Source organism: Microcaecilia unicolor, chromosome 4, assembly GCF_901765095.1.
Source record: "Microcaecilia unicolor chromosome 4, aMicUni1.1, whole genome shotgun sequence".
Classification (NCBI taxonomy): domain Eukaryota; kingdom Metazoa; phylum Chordata; class Amphibia; order Gymnophiona; family Siphonopidae; genus Microcaecilia; species Microcaecilia unicolor.
This window is the reverse complement of record NC_044034.1, coordinates 284,450,966-284,473,811: the sequence shown is the minus strand read 5'-3', so window position 1 is coordinate 284,473,811 and position 22,846 is coordinate 284,450,966. Positions and strand designations below refer to the sequence as shown.

General features: G+C 43.2%; 1 long non-coding RNA gene across 1 annotated transcript; it reads right to left on the bottom strand.

Moving 5' to 3' along the window:
* Positions 1–911: 911 nt before the first annotated feature.
* Positions 912–21,361, bottom strand: LOC115469749. The gene is made up of 4 exons (XR_003942033.1): positions 21,350–21,361; positions 15,241–15,245; positions 4,075–4,082; positions 912–986 (listed from the first exon to the last, which is right to left on the bottom strand). It is a non-coding gene; the product is annotated as an uncharacterized LOC115469749 (long non-coding RNA).
* Between the last annotated feature and the right edge of the window lie 1,485 nt (positions 21,362–22,846).

The following is a 22,846-nucleotide window of genomic DNA, read 5'->3' as shown; positions in this document are numbered from 1 at the left end:
TTATGTTCTTATGTAACCACATAAAGATAGGACTGACGTTTATGCAGTCCTATTTATACAGTTACCTTGGCTGGTTATGTGCTGAATATCAGCATTTAATTAGCCTAATGCTGGCTTTGCCCCTAGAACATCCCCAAAATAGTTGGTTATGGGTAGGATGCTAACTGAACATTTTCAGTGGACTATCTGGTTAAGTGCCGCTGAATATGCCCAGTTAGCCCGGACAGGCGATTTAAGCAGTCAGATGCCCCTTTATACATTTTGTTGTATCTTTTTGCAAAGATTGTGACATTTTCCCATAGGTTATGCAAGAAATTGTAAATGTTGACCAGATAGGCTATGATCAGATTGTTATGCAAACTCTTGAAAAATGAAAAGTTGCCATAGTCAAGTGCAATGTCAACCTATTGTGCTTTGTTATACTTAATGATATAGAACATGATTATTTTGTGAGTTAGTTTGATGGTGTGTATAACCCATCACAGAGATTTGAGAAACTCAAAGGAGATAAAACATTAACCACAGAATTTAATTTCCAGAAGAGAGATAGGTTTGGGAGGGAGGTGAAAACCAGAGCATTAAAATCTTAGCAGAGGGAGATGGGTGGAGCAGGTGCCAAGCTAATCACAGAAGCAGGAGAGTTAAAGCCTCAGCAGGGAGAGCTGGGAGGGAATATAATCCTGGCCAATCAGAGGGAACATAAGCAGGAGGAGGTGGAGTCGACAACCCTATAAAAGAGAGGAGACAGGAGCAGACCTCAGTCTCTGTTGAGATACCAAAGATTGCAGTTTGGGGTGGGGGGTCGGTGGAGAAGCCCTAAAATAAATGGAAAGGGAAAGGAAATGGGATTTAATATATTGTGGTTACAATCAAAGCAGTTTATACATTATCCACCAATTCTATATATTGCGCCTAGTGTTCTGCGCCAAAATCCAAGCATATTATATAACAACGCACATAACGTAATTGTCTTAACAAGCGAATCACTGTTTTTAACATCACTTAATAAGCAATAAAGAGCACTAGTTAGCAATAATTAGAATTTACAAGTATAACTCACTAAGGGCCCTGTTACTAAGCTGCGCTGTAAGAGCGCAAACCTTTTAGCGCATGCTAAAATTAGCACGCACTAATGCTAGAGACACCCATAAAGTCTCTATCATTAGCACGTGCTAATTTTTATCATGTGCTAAAAAGTTTTCGTGCCTACTGCGCAGCATAGTAAACAGGGCCCTAAGTGTATTTTGTAACGCAGAGCGCCTAAATTTTAATATGTGGAGTAAAAAAAAGGAGTGGTACAGGTGGAGAAATGAGCGTTTCATAGGTGTTCCAAAATGTATATGCATTGTTGTAGAATATGCCCCTCTGCGCCTAAATCTATGCTCGGTATTTACACCACGGTTTCCTTTGTGTAAATGGATGAACGTATTTCTAGGCACTGGGATAGCAACTAAGCATATTCTATATACCATACCTAAATCTAGGAGCTCTTATAGCATATGCTTAGGTGGAAGTTTATTCCACGTGGATTTTTCAGGCACCGGATTCTGTTCTGCTGTTATCACACCCATGATATTTTAGGATCATTGTGCTACAAGCTAAATCCTGTCTACCTGTCCATTACTATTTGCTGACTCTGTTTGAAGTTTGACTGGTATGGCAGAACTAACTGATTTTGACATGAATTTGAGACATACAAAACTATCAGCTAATTGTAATATTAAAACAATTTAGAAATCAATAGCTGAATCTTTCTGAATGTTTCAGACTTTTTTTAAAAGTTCTCTTCATGAGGATAAACCAAAAGTAATGTTCTACTCAGCATGAAGCATATTAGCCACACACCTCTAGCTATTGCTAAAGGAAGTGCCAAAACTAATTCCCCATGAATGATGCTGATCATTTACCCCCTGGTGTTCTTTGAATTGAATCACTGAAGGAGCTGATCATGCCTTATTGATCTTTTCAGTCATCAAAACTTATAATGGCATGCAAAAAACTATAAAAGCGTACTCTTAAGGATAGCACAGTGGTTTTCCTAAGCTAAAGATCAAAGGCAGATACTTCCCTACTAGCACAGCTTGTCAAATACAAAGCAAGAAGATTAAAATAATGGCATGCAGAATGCACTATGACATCATGAGCTTTATAAGGGTTTACTTGCATTAGAGAAGTTAAAGATTATATACCCATTGCCTGTATTTCAAAAAATATTAATTCTACTACTACTACTTAACACTTCTATAGCGCTACAAGGCATATGCAGCTACAAGTAATATCAAAATCGTTGAACAAAAATGTTTAAATACACACAGCATTTATGTACATAGAATACAACACAAAAAGCACCAAGTCATGGCGATAAAAAGTACCAGAAAAATAGCCCTCCTTGATTAAACTCCTTAATTTGAAATAGAATAATAAGGAGTAGCCTAGTGGTAATTCACACTTTTATTTATTTATTTATTTATTTAGCACATTTCTGTACAAATATGACCTTTTTGGAACATAGAAATACCTACTGTACCTGAATTTATAAGACAGCTGCATGAGTGATAGCTATTATAGTGGTGTACCTTTAGGCACAGTAGGTTTTTATATATTTCTGGAAGGCTCACAATAATATTTATATAAATTAAGGTGTGATTTGTACCTGGGTCCCACTGTTTAAAGTCCACAGCATGGACAACTAGGCTGCCCCTCTGCTCTGCAAGGATATCTGTTTGTCCATTTTTTTTTTTTTTTTACAAATGATGCCAGACAGACATTTTTGTGCCTGCTATTTTGGTGCTCACATTTTGGATCTTTCATGTTGGAAAACAGTTATTTGTTTTGAACATTTTCAGCGCAAGAATGTCCTTCTCACGTGCGTTTGAACAGGAAATCCCAACATTTTTCCTGTTCAAAAATGGCTCTGATTTGAATGTTTTTGGGTTCTTTTTTTGGACATTATGAGCAGGACGTCCTCATAGTCTGTATATTCATAAAGGGGGCATGCACATGAACAGAGCTCCCACTTATATGCGTAACTTATAGAATACTGTAAGTTAAAAATGCCCCTGATGCTTTTAGGTACCTGCACTTATGCCAGCTCTATGACCACTGTAACTGTGGGCACCTAAATGTTAGTGCACAAATGCCGCATTAAGCTAATATTCTAAAACAGAACCTGTGTGTTGCAGCCTTGAGGCAACTAAATGGAGACAGGCCATATAGAATTGTCCCTATAGTGGCTAAGGGCCCCTTTTACCAAGCTGCAGCAAAAAGGGGCCGATGCTGGCATGAGCACGTTTTTTAGCCTGGCGGTACTTCCTGTATAGCGAGCAGTAAGCCGGGGTTGGGCTTATCACCGCTTCGTAAAAGGAGCCCTAAATTCCCTCAAGTCTACATGATTCATATAATACTATACAGATAGAAAGACCAACAAAGACAGCATGAAATGAAGTTTCCACTTGGTTAATCAGTACTTCAAATTTGTGCATGACCTTTGGAGTTCACATATTTCCAAATGGTATGCTATGAAGACATATCATCCATGAAAGCAGAGTGAAGTTTCCATTGTGTAATTCTTAGACTAATCTTATTTTCCTTTGTATAGAGGTTTTGATGAGCTGATAGTGAAAAGAAAATTGTCCTCTGAAGAAAAGGAAAATGGTCCAAAGTAGTGGTACAAAAGAATGTAGAGTAATCTAGAGAGACAGAAGAATTAGTTCAGATTTTATTTTATTTTATTTGATTAATGGAATACTAATAACTAGATAGGAAGTACATGTTTATACATTAAATAATACTGGACCCAATATTTAAAAAGAGCTGATTCCTACATGTATACTCCTAAGTTAGGTTCCTAAATTTGTGCCTTATTTTAGGCCTGTTATTCATTTGACTAGATTTATGAGCCTAATTTAGGCATCTAGGGCTACATTCTATATATCACGTCTAAAAAATCGGCACTGAAAAAAAAAATACCTAAGCGTATTCTATAAAGTATTCCTAAATTTAGGTGTATTTTATAGAATGTGCCTAAATTTTAAATTTCCTTGCAACCAGGGAAAGGCTGTCAGAGGATACAACACATTCTGCTGTCATGGAGGTGGGTACGGCATTTGAGGCTGACATACAGGCTGGCAAAAAAGGTTTTTAGTTTTATTTATTTAGTTTGGAAGGGGATTGGTGACCACTGGGGGAGTTTGGGGAGGTCATCCCCCATTCCCTCCAGTGGTCATCTGGTCAGTTGGGGCATCTTTTTGAGGCTTGGTCGTGAAAATAAAAGGACCAAGTAAAGCCGGCAAAATACTGCTTAACGACGCTTTTTTTTTCCATTATCGGTGAAAGCCGGCCATCTGGTAGCCACGCCCATGCCCGCCCATGTCCCGCCTTTGCTAATCTACCGACACACCCCCTTGAACTTTCGCCGGCGAAGCGACGAGAAAGCGGCGATGCAGTCAAAAATGCCATTTTCGATTATACCGATTTCGCCGCTTTTAAAAAATCGCTGGCCATCTCCCAATTTGTGTCGGAAGGTGGCCGGCGATCACTTTCGATTATAAGCTGGTTGGGGAAAATCTACTGCTTATTTCTGGGATAAGCAGTATAAAATGTATTGAACTTTTTTGGGATCTTGCCAGGTATTTGTGACCTGGATCGGCCACTGTTGGAAACAGGATGCTGGGCTTGCTGGCCTTTTGGTCTGTCCCAGTGTGGCAATACTTATGTACTTAACTGGTTATGTTTCAGGTACTCAATTTTACAGATTTACTCCCCTCTGGAACCTCCAATGGAACCCAAGAGCACCATCAGATAAGTATCACATTTACCTCTGTTATCATTTTACTTAAATGTTGTATAACACTTAGGGCCCTATTTACTAAGGTGAGCTAGCATTTTTAGTGCACATTAAAGCCAGAGACATCCATATATTCCTAAAAACATTAGCGTTCCTATAGTGTGGCTTAGTAAACAGGGCCTTAGGTTTTTCTTTCCAAAGAAATGATCCTTTGTGTTTACTTTTTCTCTCAACAGGTACATGATACCCTACGTATCCTGGAACCCACTTCCAGGTAAGTACTGTTTATACATAGTAACATAGTAATATAGTAGATGACGGCAGAAAAAGACCTGCACGGTCCATCCAGTCTGCCCAACAAGATAACTCATATGTGCTACTTTTTGTGTATACCCTACTTTGATTTGTACCTGTGCTCTTCAGGGCACAGACCGTATAAGTCTGCCCAGCACTATCCCCGCCTCCCAACCACGAGCCCCACCTCCCAACCACCGGCTCTGGCACAGACCTTATAAGTCTGCCCATGTTACTATTCCAAAATCAAAACTTCCACCCTCTTTGGGAAACTTTTTTTTATCCATTTATTTATTTATTTTGGTATTTATATTCCACATTATCCTGAACATATTTGAGTTCAATATGGCTTACAACAAATAAAATGGCAGACAAGGTTTAATGGCCAGTTCTAACCTAACACACTCCAACTTATAGCACACTCTTTTGCAATTTGGAAGTTGAAATCTAAGGTAGTCCCTAGAACCAGAGGTTATATTGTGTAGGGGAACAGCTACTAAGGGCTACATGTAATCTGGTGTCATGCCATATAATATTTGAAAGACGAAAAAACATAATTAAAAAATAAAAAAAAAATAGTCCCACTGCATTCGTGTGGTGCGGTTTCACTTAGCTGTGATCTGTCTTGATTTAAGCTTTGGTCTTTCTTGGACGTTGAATCCCTTCGATGTCCAGCACTGTCTTCTCTCCTTCAGGGAGCTACTAACCTAAGCTTTAAGAACTCAAATGAGGAAAAACCCTATCTCCGTATTCTTATCGGAAGTTAGCCCTAGCTCTGGGTCACATTACACATATATTTGGGCACTGTATTTAATCAAATAAAATACAGGAACAGTTCCCTATTTTCCAGGCCTACCACTGTTAATGTGCCTTATGCTAAAGAAGAGCACCAGGTTAGCAGATAGTGATACTGTGCATTCACTTCCTAAAACACCCACACTCTTTACATCAGTCTTTCTTTTACTTCAGGCCTTAGGCCCACGGATTAATCTGATATCAGGTGATTTCACTTGGTTTTAAAATAAAATATAATTTCTCCCCCTCAACCTAAAACTTAGCATACACACTCTTGATCGCCAGTGGATTTAGTCACTCCTTTAAGCTTAATATTCTTTACCTCCCCCCCCCCCCCCCCCCACAACATATGAAAGAAAAAGATCACCACCATATAGAAGTCACACTAATTTGTCGTTCTACTTTCAATCAGAGATTTCTCAGTCACACAGCACCCCATTGCGGCACAAAATTCCTCTCACACACAGGAGAGAGATCCAAACACACTTCTGCTCTCCCTGAAATCTTCAGCTCTTCTGCCACTCTCAGGGAAGCTGTGCAATGTTGCCAGGTGGAAAATTTTTTTCCCACCCAAACCAGCCTAAATCCAGCCCAAAACCTGCCCAAACTCAAACCCCGCCCCCGACACCCCCACCCCCGCGTCATCACCCCCGCCCCGCCGTCATCAACCCCGCCCCCGCCGTCATCACCCCCACCTCCCCCGTCATCGGCCCCACCCAGAATGTCATCGGCCATGCCCAGAACGTCACTAACCCCGTCCCCTGCGGCCGAAAAAAACGCCAAAAAACCACCCAAAAAACAAAAAAGAAGCCCAAAAAACCGCAACCCGCCGCGGGCAAAAATTGCCCGCGGCGGTTCGCGGAAAACCGCCCAATTGGGCGGTAAAACCACCCACCTGGCAACACTGAAGCTGTGTTCCCTTTACAATGCTCCCCTGACTCCATCACATGACCTGTTCCCACCAATCAGGAACCCCCTAGCAGACCTAACAGTTTCTTTTCAAAGCAAGGAATGTCACCACAATCTCCATTTTAAAAGTTAAAACTCTCATATGAATAAATGGGAAAGTCATATTTTTGGATAAAACACCACAGAAAATATCCCCAATTTTAAGAAGAACTATGTCCCTGTCCCAATTAACCATGTAAAAACCACAAGCACTTTCTCAAGTTTTAAAATAGTGCACTGTACCGGCGTTATTGAATTTCTCCCCCAAACCATGCTATAATTCACCCAAAATTCCACAATATCACTCTTAAAAATTATAACACACCTTCTGCCACTGGCACCCAGCGACCCAAACTTTTACCTGCATGTAAAACCACCATGGATAATTCACCCAAAATTTCACAATGTCACTCTTAAAAATTATAACACACCCTCCCAACAGCCCAAAATTGTACCTGCATATAAAACCACCATGGAAACAACTAAAATAAATTTTAATCACTCACACCCCCCCCAACCCAACTTAGGAGACCCCCCCAGAATTTTTTAAACCACTCCCACAACCTGCAGCAGCATGGACCAAAAAAACACAATTTAAAATTACATTAATAACATTTGTGGGCTCTCAGACCCCTTAACTGACTCCCCAGGGCCTCCAAAGTCTACCCCCACCTTTGGGTTGAGTTCCAGAGACCTCCCATGATAGTGGTAAAAAGAAACAAAATTGCTGGAACTCTGACTGGGCAGGCCCAAAATTGAGGCCCTGGCTTTACTTTGAGCCTATTTCCTAGCTTCAAAGATAATTCATGAATCCTCCAGAGACAGCTGGATCCCTACTAGGCCTCAGGCAGGCCATTTTCTTGTCACTACTGCCCGGGAAAGCTCATTTCCATCCCCAGGCAACCATGGAGGATGTAGCAAGCAGCCCAACTCCTGCCTCTGAAGCCCCTCGGTCTACCTGGAAAGAGTCCCACTGGCTCTTTCCAGGTAGTGACCCCAGGACAGACCCCAGAATGCAAAACAGGTAAAATTTTAAAAATAATTTAACCTCTGGTTACGCTTCCCATTGACCTAGCGGTAAGGTCTCACGTGCTACCCGGGCAGTAAGCATGCAGCACAGGCCAACTGCCATTTACTGCCGAGTAGGCACCCTATGGTAGAAAATAGAAAATATTTTCTACTGCTTGTTTTCAGTGCATACCAAATTTGGAATTACTGCCCAGGGCACATGGTAGTCGGGTGGTAATGCCCATTTTGAACGTGATGGACGTGCATAGGCACCTTTGTAAGAGGTCTTCTCAATTAGAACAATGTTGTTCTTCAAACACTTCCCAAGTTTTTACCTAGGTTGTTCACACCTTTCCACCTGAATGAAAAAATAGTGAACATCCTGCATATTCTAGATTGTAAAAAGGTTCTCATCTGTTACTTGAAAAGAACTGCATAATTGATAAAACTGACCCAGCTTTTTGTTTCATTTGATTCAAATTGGACTGTTATGCCAGTTGCAAAAAGAACTCTAGCAAACGGGTCACCTTTTTATACAATTATGCTATGAACTAATAACTATTCCTCTTCGCTCCAAAGTAAAGTCTCATCAAATTAGAGCTACTGCATCCACAATAGCGCTCTTGAAGTCTGCCTCACGAAATATCAAGTGCAAAGCAGCTCCATAGTCCTGTCTTAAAATGTTCATTACACATTATTGTTCAGACCAGGCTTCAATACAGGACAGTGCCTTTGATCAAGTAGTGCTGGCTCATCTGTCACTGTGACCTTGTAATTCTTCAATTTGACTGTGTAGGCTGCTCAAAAGACAGTTTAAGACTGAGTAGCCCTGCGCTTAGGAATCACCCACTTGTGTACCTGATTCAGTCCTGCTTGTTGATGGGAAAATAAGTTTTGCTTACCTTTAACAGATGTTTTCTGTAGATCACAGGACTGATAAAACATACAGTCCCTCTTATTTCAATCTTTTCAGCTTTACAGCAGAATGATTGACTCAGGATATTACTGCACATGGGAAGGGCTGCACATGCTCAGAACTTTACCCTAATTTCTGAGCTCTGGGAGAGCAATTCTATTCTGGCAGCATCAGAAGATATCACCCAGCTATGTTCCTGATCAATCTACTTTGTCTGGAAAACACCCAGGGCCGGTCTTAGGGTGAGGCGACCGCATAGGGCCTCGCACTCAAGGGAGCCCCGCGCGGTGCACCTCTGCCCCTGACCGCCCGAGTTCCAGTCCCCCTCCCTCTGAATTTTAAAAGATACCTCATTGGGTTACAGGCAGCGGCAGGAATGAAAAGCGTGCGAGCTGCTCGGCGCTTCAGGAGCCTTCCCTCTCTCAGCTCTGGTCCCGCCCTCATGGAAACAGGAATGAGGGCAGGACCAGAGCTGAGAGAGAGAAAGGAAGGCTCCAGAAGCGCCAAGCAGCTCACACGCTTTTCACTCCTGCCGCTGCCTGTAACCCGACGAGGTAACTTTTAAAATTCAGAGGGAGGGACTGGAGCTCGGTGTGAGGCTTCGGAAGAAGGGGAGCCTTGGAGCTGGGAGGGGGGCCTTGGAGCTGGGAAGGAGGGCGGAGCCCTGGAGCTCGGAGGGGCCAGGCCCTGGAGCTGGGTGGGTGGGAGGGAGGGGGCCCTGGAGTTCGGAGGGAGGGAGGATGGTCCGGGAGCTCGGAGGGGATGGCCTGGGAGCTCGGAAGGAGGGGTGGCTGGCCCTGGAGCTAGGGTGGGGATGGATCTAGGAAGGGGGCGGAGCTAGGATGGGGCCCCATCAAATTGGTCTGCACAGGGCCCTGAAAATACCTGTTACAAATGAGCAACATCATTTTTCATATCAAATATGTGCAGTTTTTATGAGCTTTAGGAGGTCATTTTAGAAATGATAGGTATAATTATGTGTGTAACAAATTGATTTATATGTGTAAATGAACATAAAACTTTTAGAAATGTCACCACCTATGACAATCACTAATTTGAAGGGAATGTGTTCTGAGCACAAAAATTCTGTGAAGTTCCTGTTTTAAAGTGGAAAAGTATACATCAAAATTTTTCTTTACAGCTGCTCCAGGGCATGCATAACTTATCTATTCCTTGTTTATACCTGGGGTTTGAAGTAGTGATTGAAGGGGAGATAGAGTTTGTTTCCCCTTGGATATGCATTTTTGCAAAACCCGGTACTCACATGTTTAAGGTGCAGGTAAAAATCTCCCACTTATGCATATAAGTGACAGACCTTATAGTCACAAAGCCCTAACAGGTTTGTTTTTATAAACTAGTTTTTCTTGCTTTATCTGCTGCCAACTACACATGTTTTCAGTGTATTTATATGTATTTTACAAATGACTCCATGTTCAGTGAGCCTTCAGTAAAAGATCTTCCTTTCCAGACCTAGGCAGCTTCTTCAAAGTTGGGCTTTAAATATTTCACTTTGAGGAATTAAGTAATGATTTATAATGTTAGTTGTCCCTCACGCCCGGGATGATGTAAGTAAACTGGATCCTGGTAAGCCTGGTGGTAGTAGTCGTGACGACCCTCCAGGAACCAGTCCACAGGCGGGAGGAGCAAACAACAATCACTAACCTCGTCTCCTACTTCTGAAGCAGGAGAGGAATTTTAACTAATTTCAAGATTTTCCCAGTGTCAAGAACAAGAAACATCCACACCTTACATGAAGAAATTTAATAACTTATTTAATTTAACATTCTAAGATTTTAACCAGACAATGTATAAAGTTTGCAATGTAAATTATGTGTTTAACCTTCTTTCTTTTTTTCTTCCACAGGTTGCTCTGCCACACCACCCAATATCAGATAAGTATATCTACTCTTGTGATTATTTTTCCCCTATTACCCAAAAATTCTTTCCAGGAATCTGTTACATATATAAGAATTTTGATTCTTTGTGTGTTCTTTATGTTTTACAGGATTCCCCACCTTTCCTGGATCCAGGTAAGTACTCCTCCCTTCTTTTTATTTTACCCCCTCCCTTTCCTTTCTTCCAATGTCCCAGCTTCCGAGTATGCTGCAACACAGTTTCTCTCTTACGCTTCCTTTGGAACGTCGCTGGTCTTTCTTGCGTGGGGGCCCATGTTCTCAGTTGTTCTACTTCTCTGGCTTGTCCACGTTCTAAACCTCACCCTTAACAACCAAAAAGGAGGCAAGACCCTCTCTCCCTTTCAGAAACTCCCACTTGATGACATTATTTTTTATATCTATCAAAACTTTGGAAAAATTTTAACTTTTAAACAAATATAACTATAATTCCCTAGTCTAAAAAAACCTAACCTTATTTTATTATAGACCCTAAACTAATAAAGGAGCGATCAGGTGATCAACAGGAACCCAACACAACACCCCACAATCACTCTCCCCCCCCCAGTAATCCCAATATTCACATTGAACTCCAAATATATACAAATCAGCCCCACCAGCATTAATTCACCCTTTAACATCAATTCCTTCTTTATTCACTTTCTTCCTGACCAATCACTCCCTTCTTCCAACTCAAATCAACACCACTCACCCTCAAATCACCTATCTCCACCAGCCACTCCAAAACACACCCTCTCCTCACCAGATCCCAACTCCTTCTGCCAACCGCCAACGACTCCGTAACCAAGGATACGGAGCTTTCGGTGACATTCCAAGCCCTTCCCAACCAATCAGCCATCTCCCTCAACATTCCGAGCTTCACTGCTGACCGGCGGAATCTTGGCCAGCAGTACTAAATCCCCATTTTAATTACTGATTTCCCATAGAAAATAATGGGGAAATCAATAATTAAAATAAAAACCCAACTAAACATTTTCCAATCTACCCCAAAATTCCCATACTCAATAACACTTTTATTCCCTACCTAGCTGTAATTTCAAAATTTAAATTTAACCCTTTTTAAAACCATACCTCACTATTTTCCCCCCAAAACCCCTTTTAAAAATCCCAAAATAATTCAAAAAATATTCCAAAAATTCAAACTCCCTCCTCTAAACCTACCCCGTCGAATAAAACAAATTAACTCTTTCAGAACCCCTTTAAACCACACCCTACCAAAACCCCCCGCTAGAAATATTCAAATTCAAAATCTAACCCGCCACAAAAATCCCCCAAAATTCCCCGACCCCAAAACTGAAAACCAAATTTAAAAAACTCAAACCCCCAAATTTTTAAAAATAAAAAACGCTATTTCGCGACGACCCCCGATGGTTCCGGTCCCGATGATCCTTCTTCAAAAACGGAGGAAAAACAAAAAAACCTCTGTGATCGGGCCCAAAATTTAGGCCCTGGCTTCGGCCTACCCGCGAAAATGCACGTCCGTGATTCGTGAATGAGGCGCGCCACCTCATGCACCCGCCCCCTCGCTCCTTCTGCGCCGCCGGCCATTTTCTCCTTCTCCGGCCTGCTTTACTCTTTATCTTCGGCATCTCTGCGACCGCCCAACATCGCCGCCGTCCGGTTCTCCTTGTGCTCCACCCAGGAACGTGCCCAGTCATTCCCGGGTGCAAAAAAAAAAAAATTGGGCGCTGCATCCCGCCGCAACCCTGACTGCTCCTTCCTTTTTATCTTTCCGACGCCGATCCCCACCAGCAAACTGGCCCTAACACAGGGCCCGAAGACCCACAGAACTGTCGCGCTGCCTGCTGCAGCGCCCCTTCAAACACCGGGCCCGAAACAGCCCCTAAAATGCCGGAGACCACCACCATGGCCCCAGAACATCGGAGCCACTCGCAGCACTCCCCAAAAGGCACCCAAAACGACCCCCAGGTACCAAAAAAACCTTTTATTTTTTTCTTTAACCCCTATATTACAATACAATAAGGTATTTTTTTTCATTTTCAAATTATATATTGCATTCAGTGCAACTCTGTAGGCTGAATACTACAACTTGTGCTGGCATCTGTGAACAAAAATAGAATATTACAATGTGTTGACTGCTGCAAAAGAAAGAACTAAGGAAACCACTGAGAACTGACTGTAGCACCTGTGTATGTGCAACCACTACCAGGCCACTCATGTCATTCTCTTGATATACTAAATTGGAGACACATCTCTTTTCAATGTTACAACAAATCTAAAGTGGAACGTTAAAGATACTATTCAAAGTAAAAACAGTGTGATCCATGATCAGCGGAGACATGTTTCAAAGTAGGTTATAGAGCCAAAAATGTGAATAAAACAACAATATATATATACAAAAACATTTACTGCCAGGTACACACCAGTGCTACAAAAATAAAAATATTTTTGTAGCACCAGAAATGGCACACGCTGGGGGTGGGAACTATCACTGGGCTGCTGTGGTAGCCCGGTGGTACTTCCATTTTAGCGAGCAGTAAGCCCATGTTGGGCTTACCGCTGCTTTGTAAAAGACCCTCTTAGATGCTGATAATGCTCTTTTGATTACTGTTGGCCCTATTGAATATATAGGATGCTCTGATAATGTGTATATATTAATTCATATATGATGAAAGCCACACATCCACAACTATTATGCAATACTCAAATTGTTAGATTATTTTATCCCCTTTATATGCAGTGGAATTTTTATATGTAAATACTTAATATGCATTGGAGTAGTTCACTTTTGCATGGAATTATGAAGAAACATTTATATTTGTGTAGTACATATGCTCATTTCCATGGATGTTTCATATTAAATTGCATTATTTTATGATCCTTTCCATTCACGCAAAGCTTTTACCAATTATAATGGATACAGCACACACAGTTTTTGCGGCACTTGAACGACCTTGGTTGTCATGTCATTTCTACTGGCTAGGTTTTGGCTTTGCAAGTTTATATCCTATAAGCGGTTTTTAATGAATGTATGCTCAACTATTTATTTAAGTGTCCTTTTAGTAAACCGTGGTAAAAAGTGGCCTGCAGTAGTGCGAGCCCGTCTGTTGGGTACGTGATGGGCCATTTTTTTACTGCGTCTAGGAAAAAGGGCCTTTAAGGGGCTGGAAAATGGTTGTGTGCTAAAATTGAAACCAGTGCATGTCCATTTTCGGCCTGAGACCTTACCGCCACCCGCTGTTCTAGCAGTAAGGGCTCATGTGCTACACGCGCAGTGACCTGTCAGTGCACGCCAACTGCCGTTTAACACTGGAAACACCATGTGCAGTAGGAAATAACAAAAATAATTTGTCCCGGCATTATGGGCACACGCCAAATCTGAAATTACCACCAGAGGGCATGCTAGTCTTGCGGTAATTTCATTTTAGCACACACTGCACATGCATAGATTGTAGGAAAAGTGTGGGCCACCAATATGTAGGTATGCTAAATACAGGAGGACAACTCCTTATATACATCCAGAGGTACTTAGCTGACAGAACACTACTAAATAGCATTTATTCTGGACTCGTGTCTAGGGGAAGCGTACCTCTTTGGCCCAATGGCAAGCTAGTTGTGCTGGAAAAAGGAACAATGCCACAGATGGAATATATATTATTTATTAAGTAAAGAAATATAAATAGTTCTGAAGAAAAATGCCAAGCAAAATACAAAATAACTTGCTATAAAAATAGATTATCACCAAAATATAGATAATAAAATATGATTATCCTAATGGACTAACTAAATGAGTGATTACACAACCAATCACAATACTGATATCCTAATGATTTTTATGAGAAGTTACACCACACGTCTTATGCAAAATACAGTTAGCAGCTAAATTCACAGACCATAAATCATGACACAGAACCCATCTGTCTCACACAAAAGCCATGGACTAATTATCCCCATGACCATAGGTAGTAAATCCTGTTATCTCACCCTGCAGTCTGTGGCAGACTTCCAATGGTAAAGAAGCAGATTTCTCCTCTGAGACTCAAGCTAATGCCTCAGCGAGTCTCTCAGTACAGGAATAAGTCCGAGAGCTGTATTCTGGATGCAGATGACAGTCTTAGGTAAGGCCATATATTATAGCTGAGCTAACCTTGTGAGTTTGTTACAAGGTATGCAGTTCACTGGTGTTTAGGAAAATCAGTCTCTTGCTCATACCAAGCCTTCTATCCACCTGCTAGTCTTCTTGTCGTCTCCTCCTCCTTCTCCTCTTCAGTCCAACATTTTGGCATCCATGGGTCAGATGATACCTGTGGACCAATCACAGATGCTGTAATAATGTCCAGCCAGCTTCATGGCCATGAAGCGAGCCTTTGTTAACTAACCATGAAACTGTTATCGAAGGCATGCAAACCTCCCTGTCTGATCCTATACTCCTGGAGCCATGTGTGTCTCTCTCCTCCAATCTTCCCAGGAGATAACTGGGCTAGTTAACAACAAAGAATATGTCCTTAGATGAAGTCATCTTGGTATGCTCAGCAGTAATTTTCCTTTGTAACAAAGCTGGTTTCTGATGGTTACTGTTGCATACAGGCCACAAGCTGCAAAATCCATATTGTTATAACAATGGCTATATAGGCCAAGACCAGCAAAGGTGAGATCTCAGGTAAATACTCCTATAAGATCCAATTGTGCCTTTGTAAAAGGGCCCCTAATTGTATGTATGTATGTATGTATGTATTTATTTATTGCCTTTTTGAAAGAATTACTCAAGACAGTGTACAGCAAGGACAACTCAAACATAAGCTATAGACAATTGCAACAGTAAAAATATTCAAACATCAATTCGAAGTATGCTATATTACAATGTCAACACAATACACAATAAAACATTTTAATAGACAGCATAGGGTGTAAGCAAAGATGGAACATATAGATAGTGTAAACGGGCCCGCTGCTCCAGTATGGGAGAGGAAGCTGCCTCCCATGAATAGCCAGAACTTCACAAAACTGCCACCAGGAAATACTTCAAAACATTCCTTTATTTTCCAGATTCATACACAAAACTTCACTCCAGAGTAGAGACTTGTTTCTCAGGCAGTGCTGTTCTGCCTTGCTTAGTACATCAACCAATTACACAAAGACTTTGCCCACAAGCAGGATTTCCCCTCAAGACAGTGTTAATCACCAAGCAGCCTTTACTTTCAGGAGGTTCAATATTTTTGGGACTTCCTTCCACCCAAGGTATTTCAGCCTGCTTCAGTTCTTTAGGGACCTGTCTTGCCCAAGGATTTTCAGCTTGCACTGCTCCTCTCCTCCTGAACTGAACCCCTCCTCCCACCAGGCAGCCCTCCTTCATAAACAAGCCTTCCAACTTCAGAGGTTCTCACAATAATCAGGTTTCAAAACAGGTTAGTAATTCCCCCACCACTCAGGGTTTTCCCAAAAGAAAACCAGGCTTCTCTACTTAAGCAGGGTTTAAACCAAAATAAATTCCCCAAACCATGTAGGTTTCCAAACCTTCAGGGGCTGCCTTCCTCAGCTCTCAAGCTCCCATTCCGTTCTTTTTTCTTCCCCTGCTCAGGCTGATTAATTCCCTCTTCCATCCAATCCTCCTTCTGCTTCTCAGCCCACCCCTCCCTATTACAGGTGGGCAGCATGATATACTGATGGCTGGTCCCGGGAACTGGCTCCTTCATTCACCCTCCCTCTTGTGGTCAGAGACAGTATATGGCCAGCTTGCCTATCCCCTGGGATCTCACTGCTAGGACTGGAAATGCATTCTGGGATATGTAGTTCATGGTTCTGCTGCTTCACTCTATACATCGGGAATGTAGCCTTGTCACAATAGATAAGATAGAGTAACAGAAGTAAGAAAATAAGGAACTAATTTAAAGAAAGTTGCGAATGAGGTCAGAGAGATGCTTGAACATCATCTTAGCTAGGGTAGGAGTGGATAAGTATGTCCTGCTATAGTATGTGCAGCTGGTGTTTGTGTGTGTGTGTGTGTGTGACTAGCAAGTTAGTTACTATGGGGTCCTTTTACTAAGGCACGCAAATGATTAGTGCATGCTAAATGCTAAGATACCAGTTATATTCCTATGGGTGTCTTATCATTTAGCATGTCCTAATCATTAGCACGCATGTGCCTTAATAAAAAGACCCTCTCTCACGGCCTACACAGATGAGACGAAGGGCCTTTTTGGAACTTCGCCCCAGGGTGGTGGCATTGGGAGCAAATTTTGTTTTGCGATTTCCTTGTTTTTGTAATGTGGTGCTTGAGGGTAAACATTTTCAATTTGTAGATCCAAAACAGTTGAAAGAGTTTATTGATGCAAAAGTTGATGTGAATATAGTAAACCTTCCCTAATTTAGCAGGCTGGGGTCTGAACCAGAGGAAGCATCTATTGATTATTAATTTTTGTATCTTTTTTCTTTTTTAATTTCCTTAATCTTGGAATCAAATTTCTTTAACTTGTGGACAAATGGGCTGTAAAGATATATACTTATCATTTTTGTTTCCTAATGTTAAATAATGCTGATTGCATATTCACTTTATGTGGTGATATATTGGAAAATTTAAATAAAAAATAAATAAATAAATAAAAAGACCCCTATGTTTGGTAAATTTGGGTTTAATATATCATTTTTACAGTCTAACTCACCATATTGATTAAGCCACACTAACGGCTGCTGCGTGGCAATGCTGACATAGCCCATTCAAAGTGAATGGGCTGTGTCGGCATTAGTACACGGCAGCTGCTTGCACAGTTTAGTAAACAGGGGGGTTAATTTGGTTAAGCACATTAGGGGGGTTTGCAATAAATTGTTTTCTACCTTTGTTGTCTGAGCATTCTATTTTTCAAGTTGGGCTGGTCCCAGTCTCTTCCCACTTTTCATGTGTCAGTCTTCTCCTAAATTCTTTTCCAGGTTGGCTTTTCCATTTCTTTGCTCTTCTCTTGTCTTCTTTCTGTCCTTCTCTGCATCTGTCTGGCACTGATCTTTCATTTTATGTTTTCCCCCCACTTTTCTCTCACTCTTTAGTCCTTAGTATTCATCTACCTACTAGCTTTGACCATATCCCTCTCATTCCCTTTCCAGCACTCCCATTCCCCCCTCTATCTCTCCCTTACCCAGTCTCCTAAGTTCTTCTCCTATCTTTCACCCACTTCATAAGTGTTTTTCTGATCATGCTGGCCCAGTATCTGATTCTGCTGCTATCTGTCCTCTTAACTCAGTTTCCAAGGCTTCCTTTCCATTTATTTCTTTACTTTCCTCCTTTCTTCTTCATGTCTTGCTCTTGTGATAAACACAGTGTCTGCCCTTACTTGAGGAGGCCGCCAGAGGGCGCTCTCCCACTGAAAACCGGGAAAATGCCCATTCTGATCACTAGCGGGAGCTCCAGTGATCTAGCTGAGTATTGACTTGTATGGGCCAGTAGACGGAGCTCCAGGGAGATAGCTGGGGGAGTGAGAAGAGACTTCTAGACCCAGATCATTCTGGAACCAGAGGGGCGAGGTCTCAAGAGGTGGAGAGGTTTATTGGACACTTCATAAATAGCTTCCTCTCAGTTGGGGAGGGAGTTTTGCCCAAAGGAGAGGAGATGGGAACCTAGAGACCTGAAGCCTGGACTGTGTGTCTTCAGGACATATAAGAACTGTGTGTTCAAAGGACTGTGTGTCCTAAGTATGGGCAAGGTAAAGCAGTCTGCAAAGCCTGGGGTTAGAAGTCCCCAAAATATTGAGGTTGGAACTGTGAAGTGTTTAAAAGGAACAAATAGCCGTGGGGTGGAGGGTAGGACTGTAAAGTTGTGGTGAATAAAGAATGTCCTATCCAGGGGAGGAGGCTGTTATACCCTGAGACCCAGATGTCCCACAGTAGATGAGCTCAGGGAGGGAATTTGTGGTAACTGAATAATAGTTGGAAAGAAAGGTTCCCACAAGACTGAAGCACAGTTCTAATATACTGAATTTACATGTACTCAGCAAATTTGCATATTTCTGAAATCAGAGGAATCCGTGCTATCTTCCAGAGGAAGGTGACCAGGGGGCCCCAACAGAAGAACTGGTAAGGGGGGTCGGTTACCAGGAGATACAGCGGGAGAGGCAGGTCCAGGACCGGCGGTTAATGAAGAGGTCACCCTGAGGGAAAGAGGGGGCCCAAACATAGAGGTCACCGGAGTCACAGAGGAGTCTTGTTTCAAGGTTGTTTCCTGAAGCAAAGGACTGGTCAGGCTGGGTAGGAGCCACTAGAGGGCTGCTGCACATTTGAGAGCATTCCTGCGGGCTTACACTCTATATCCATAAGTAAAAGCTGGGTTCTCCGCAGGCTTGACTGTCCAGTGGATCCAAGTTCTGCTTATTTTCTCCATCCATGTGCAGTTTTTCTTCTTTCTTTCTTTTCCCTCATTTCATTTCATCTCCTTTCTCTCTCTTCTTTTCCCTCCATCCATGTCCAGCATTTCTTCCCTCTCCCTTCTCCTCCATCCATGTGCATTTCCTTCCTCTGTCTTCCCTTCTTCTCTCCATCCATGTCCAGAATTTTTTTTCTCTCCTCTCCATCCATGTGCATGTCCTTCCTGTCTTCCCTTCCTTCTCCTCCATCCATGTCCAACAGTTCTCTCCTTGCTCTCCTTTCCATCCACCCATGTCCAGCAAGCCTCCTCTCTCCACTGCCCTCCCCTCCATCCATGTCCAGCAACTCTTCTCTCCCCTCCATCCACCTACATCCAGCAAATCTCCTCTCCCCAGCCCTCCCCTCCATCCACCCATGTCCAGCAACTCCCCATCCATATCCAGCAATTCTCCTCTTTCCCCTGCTGCCCCCTCCATCCATCCATATTCAGCAATTTCTTCTCTCTCCCTGGGCCCTTCCTCCCATCCATGTCTATCCATGCTCCTCTCTCCCCTGCCCCCCCTCCATCCATCCATCCATATCCAGCAATTTTGCCTCTCTCCCCTCCGTCCATGTGCATCTCCTTCCTGTCTTTCCTCTCTTCCATCCATATGCAGCATTCCTCCTGCCCTCCCCTGCATCCATGTACAGCAACTCTCATCTCTCCCCTGCCCTCCCCTCCATCTATGTCCAGCAACTCTCCTCTCTCCCCTGCCCTCCCCTGCATCCATGTTCAGCAACTCTCCCCTGCCCTCCCTTGCATCCATGTTCAGCGATTTCTCCCCATTTCCCTGCCCCCTCCCCTGCATCCATGTTCAGCAATTTCTCCCCCCTTCACTGCCCCCCTCCCCTGCATCCATGTTCAGCAATTTCTCCCCTCTTCACTGCCCCCTGCATCCATGTTCAGCGATTTCTCCCCTCTTCTTCACTGCCCCCTCCCCTGCATCCATGTTCAGCAATTTCTTCCCTCTTCACTGCCCCCTCCCCTGCATCCGTGTTCAGCAATTTCTCCCATCTTCACTGCCCCCTGCATCCATGTTCAGCGATTTCTCCCCTCTTCTTCACTGCCCCCTCCCCTGCATCCATGTTCAGCAATTTCTCACCTCTTCACTGCCCCCTCCCCTGCATCCATGTTCAGCAATTTCTCCCCTTTTCACTGCCCCCTGCATCCATGTTCAGCAATTTCTCCCCTCTTCACTGCCCCCTGCATCCATGTTCAGCGATTTCTCCCCTCTTCTTCACTGCCCCCTGCCCTGCATCCATGTTCAGCGATTTCTCCCCTCTTCTTCACTGCCCCCTCCCCTGCATCCATATTCAGTGATTTCACCCCTCTTCCCTGCCCCCTGCATCCATGTTCAACAATTTCTCCCCTCTTCTTCACTGCCCCCTCCCCTGCACCCATGTTCAGCAATTCCCCCCCCCCACACTGCCCCCACCCCTGCATTCATGTTCAGCAATTTCTCCCCTTTTCACTGCCCCCTGCATCCATATTCAGCGATTTCTCCCCTCTTCACTGCCCCCTGCATCCATGTTCAGCGATTTCTCCGCTCTTCACTGCCCCCTGCCCTACCTCTTAAAACTCATTTTACCTGACTGAACGGGAGTGAAAGAAGCAGACAGCTGGCTCGTCTTCAGATTTCTCCTTCCCTCTCAGCATCCCGCCCTTGCGTAAACAGGAAATGAGGGCGGGACCACAGCTCAGCTGAGAGGGAAGGAGAAATCTGAAGCGGAGCCGGCTGTCCTCTGCTTCTTTCACTGCCGTTCAGTCAGGTAAAATGAGTTTTGAGCACTGGCTGGGCGGCAGGAAAGCAGGAGGGCAGGCTGCATAGGCGCCGTTTTAAAAAAAAATCGATTTAGGGGAGCAACCGCTCCCCCTGCGCCCCACCTAGCTACGCTTCTGGGTTCAATGCACATAGGGGTCCTTTGACTAAGCCGTACTAGCAAGTGACCAGCACTATAAGTATGAAATGGGTTTGCCTCGTGCTCCAGCCACTTTTTAGCGCAGCTAAATAATGGCCATGGTAGGGTTTGTTTTTTTTTAATGGCTACTTGCTAATTTCCCCATTAGCACGTGGCTGTTATCACCGAGAACCCTTACAACCACTTATTTAGGAGACGGTAAGGGCTCCTGCTCTACTCCTAATTGAGTAGTGAGCGTTAATGTGCCCACGCTGCCCAATTAGCGCAGGCATGCCCATTTTCTGCACCAAGACACACCTCCAGTGGCAAAAAGTAAAAAATATTTTTTTACCATGGGAGTAGCACATGCTACTGTGGGACTTCTCAGAGCATCCCACGGTAGTGCCCTTTTACCACACAGAAGGTTCACATTAGGCCTACCACGCTGTAGTAAATGGGCTCCATAATGATCTATCATAAACATTACTTTTATTGGTGAAGTTTTTTAATGGGTCAGCAGAATGAAACATTTACCTGCAAAGATGTATCTATGTATATCTTGATGACATTAACATAAAAAGCAGTGATAGCATAGCATTCAGATGTATGTTAATCAGTAATAAACAAAGCCCTTGATGCCGCATGCCTGGTGACTTCCTCTTTAAGAAGTTGTAAGATTTTATACCAAGGCTGCTACCTTTTAGCCTCTACCACTAAAGAAAAAATAGGCTCATAAACATGGATATCACTTGAGCTGATGAGATAGAATATGTGACCCATAACTTTGCATTGAAATGGAACTCTAAATCAGACAGGCAGTAAAATATACTGTTGATGTGCTATGATTGCATTGTATAAAATTGTACACTGTCCATTTAGGGACAAATAACTATGTTGTACTTTTCTTAATGCACTGAATCACTCAGTTCCTACAGACAGAGTTGTCAAAAACATGAGTACAGGTGATGGTGGGTAGGAAGATATAAATGACAATGTAATGTGTAACAGTGACATATTTAATAAAGAAGGGCTGTGTTGTCAAGAGCATTTATTTTAGCAGGCAGGAAGTTGAAGCCTTTATCTGTACATCTCGGTATGGTAGCAAAAACTTATGTTTTTTTTATTCATATTATTTAATGACTGTATTCTTTATTTCAGATGAGCACATTTAGTTCCAATGACATGTGAAGCATGGGACTTTTAGGTAGGAATTGAGACATCTGGTTTTGGATTTTCACAGTTTCACTAATATTTTACAAAAGGCTCTTCTGATCATGGAGCCTTTTGTAAAACAAGTATATGGACATGGCGAATATGTATATATTTGCTGGCACATGCATCCAGTGTGATTTCACAAACCTATATGTTCAGGAAAAAAATGACATTGTGAAGGAGTGAGTGACATAAGGCCAGGCATCCCTTGAAACACTCCCTCACTGAGATTACAGCTCAGCCACTTCACAACAAGTGACACTAAACCTACCAGGTCAGAGACTGAACTGCAGAGTCAAGTGAGCATAGGGATGTTGGGCTGGCTGACAGGAGGGCAGGGCTTGACAGTGAGCAAGAGGTAAATGCCCTCCTGCTCAGGGCCGTGCCAAGGGTCTCTGGCGCCCCCCTGCAGACTACCAGTTGGCGCCCCCCCCCCCCCCCCCGCACCTGCCTGGCTCCAAGGCAGCGATTCCCCTATCTCCCTGAGCCCTACCCTCCCACCCATCCATGCCCATCTGTCCCCTGCCCCCGCCATTCATCCCGATCAAGCAATTCCCCTCTCTCCCTTCCATGAACCCTACCCTCCCATCTATGCTCCTCTCTTCCCTGCCCTCCCGCTCCCATGTAGGAACTGCCCGCCCTCTTCTCCCCCCCCAAGATCCATTTCCTTTTTTTTTCTTTTAAATTTACCTTCCTCCAGCAGCGCAGCGTCAGTGAAGGAGGTGG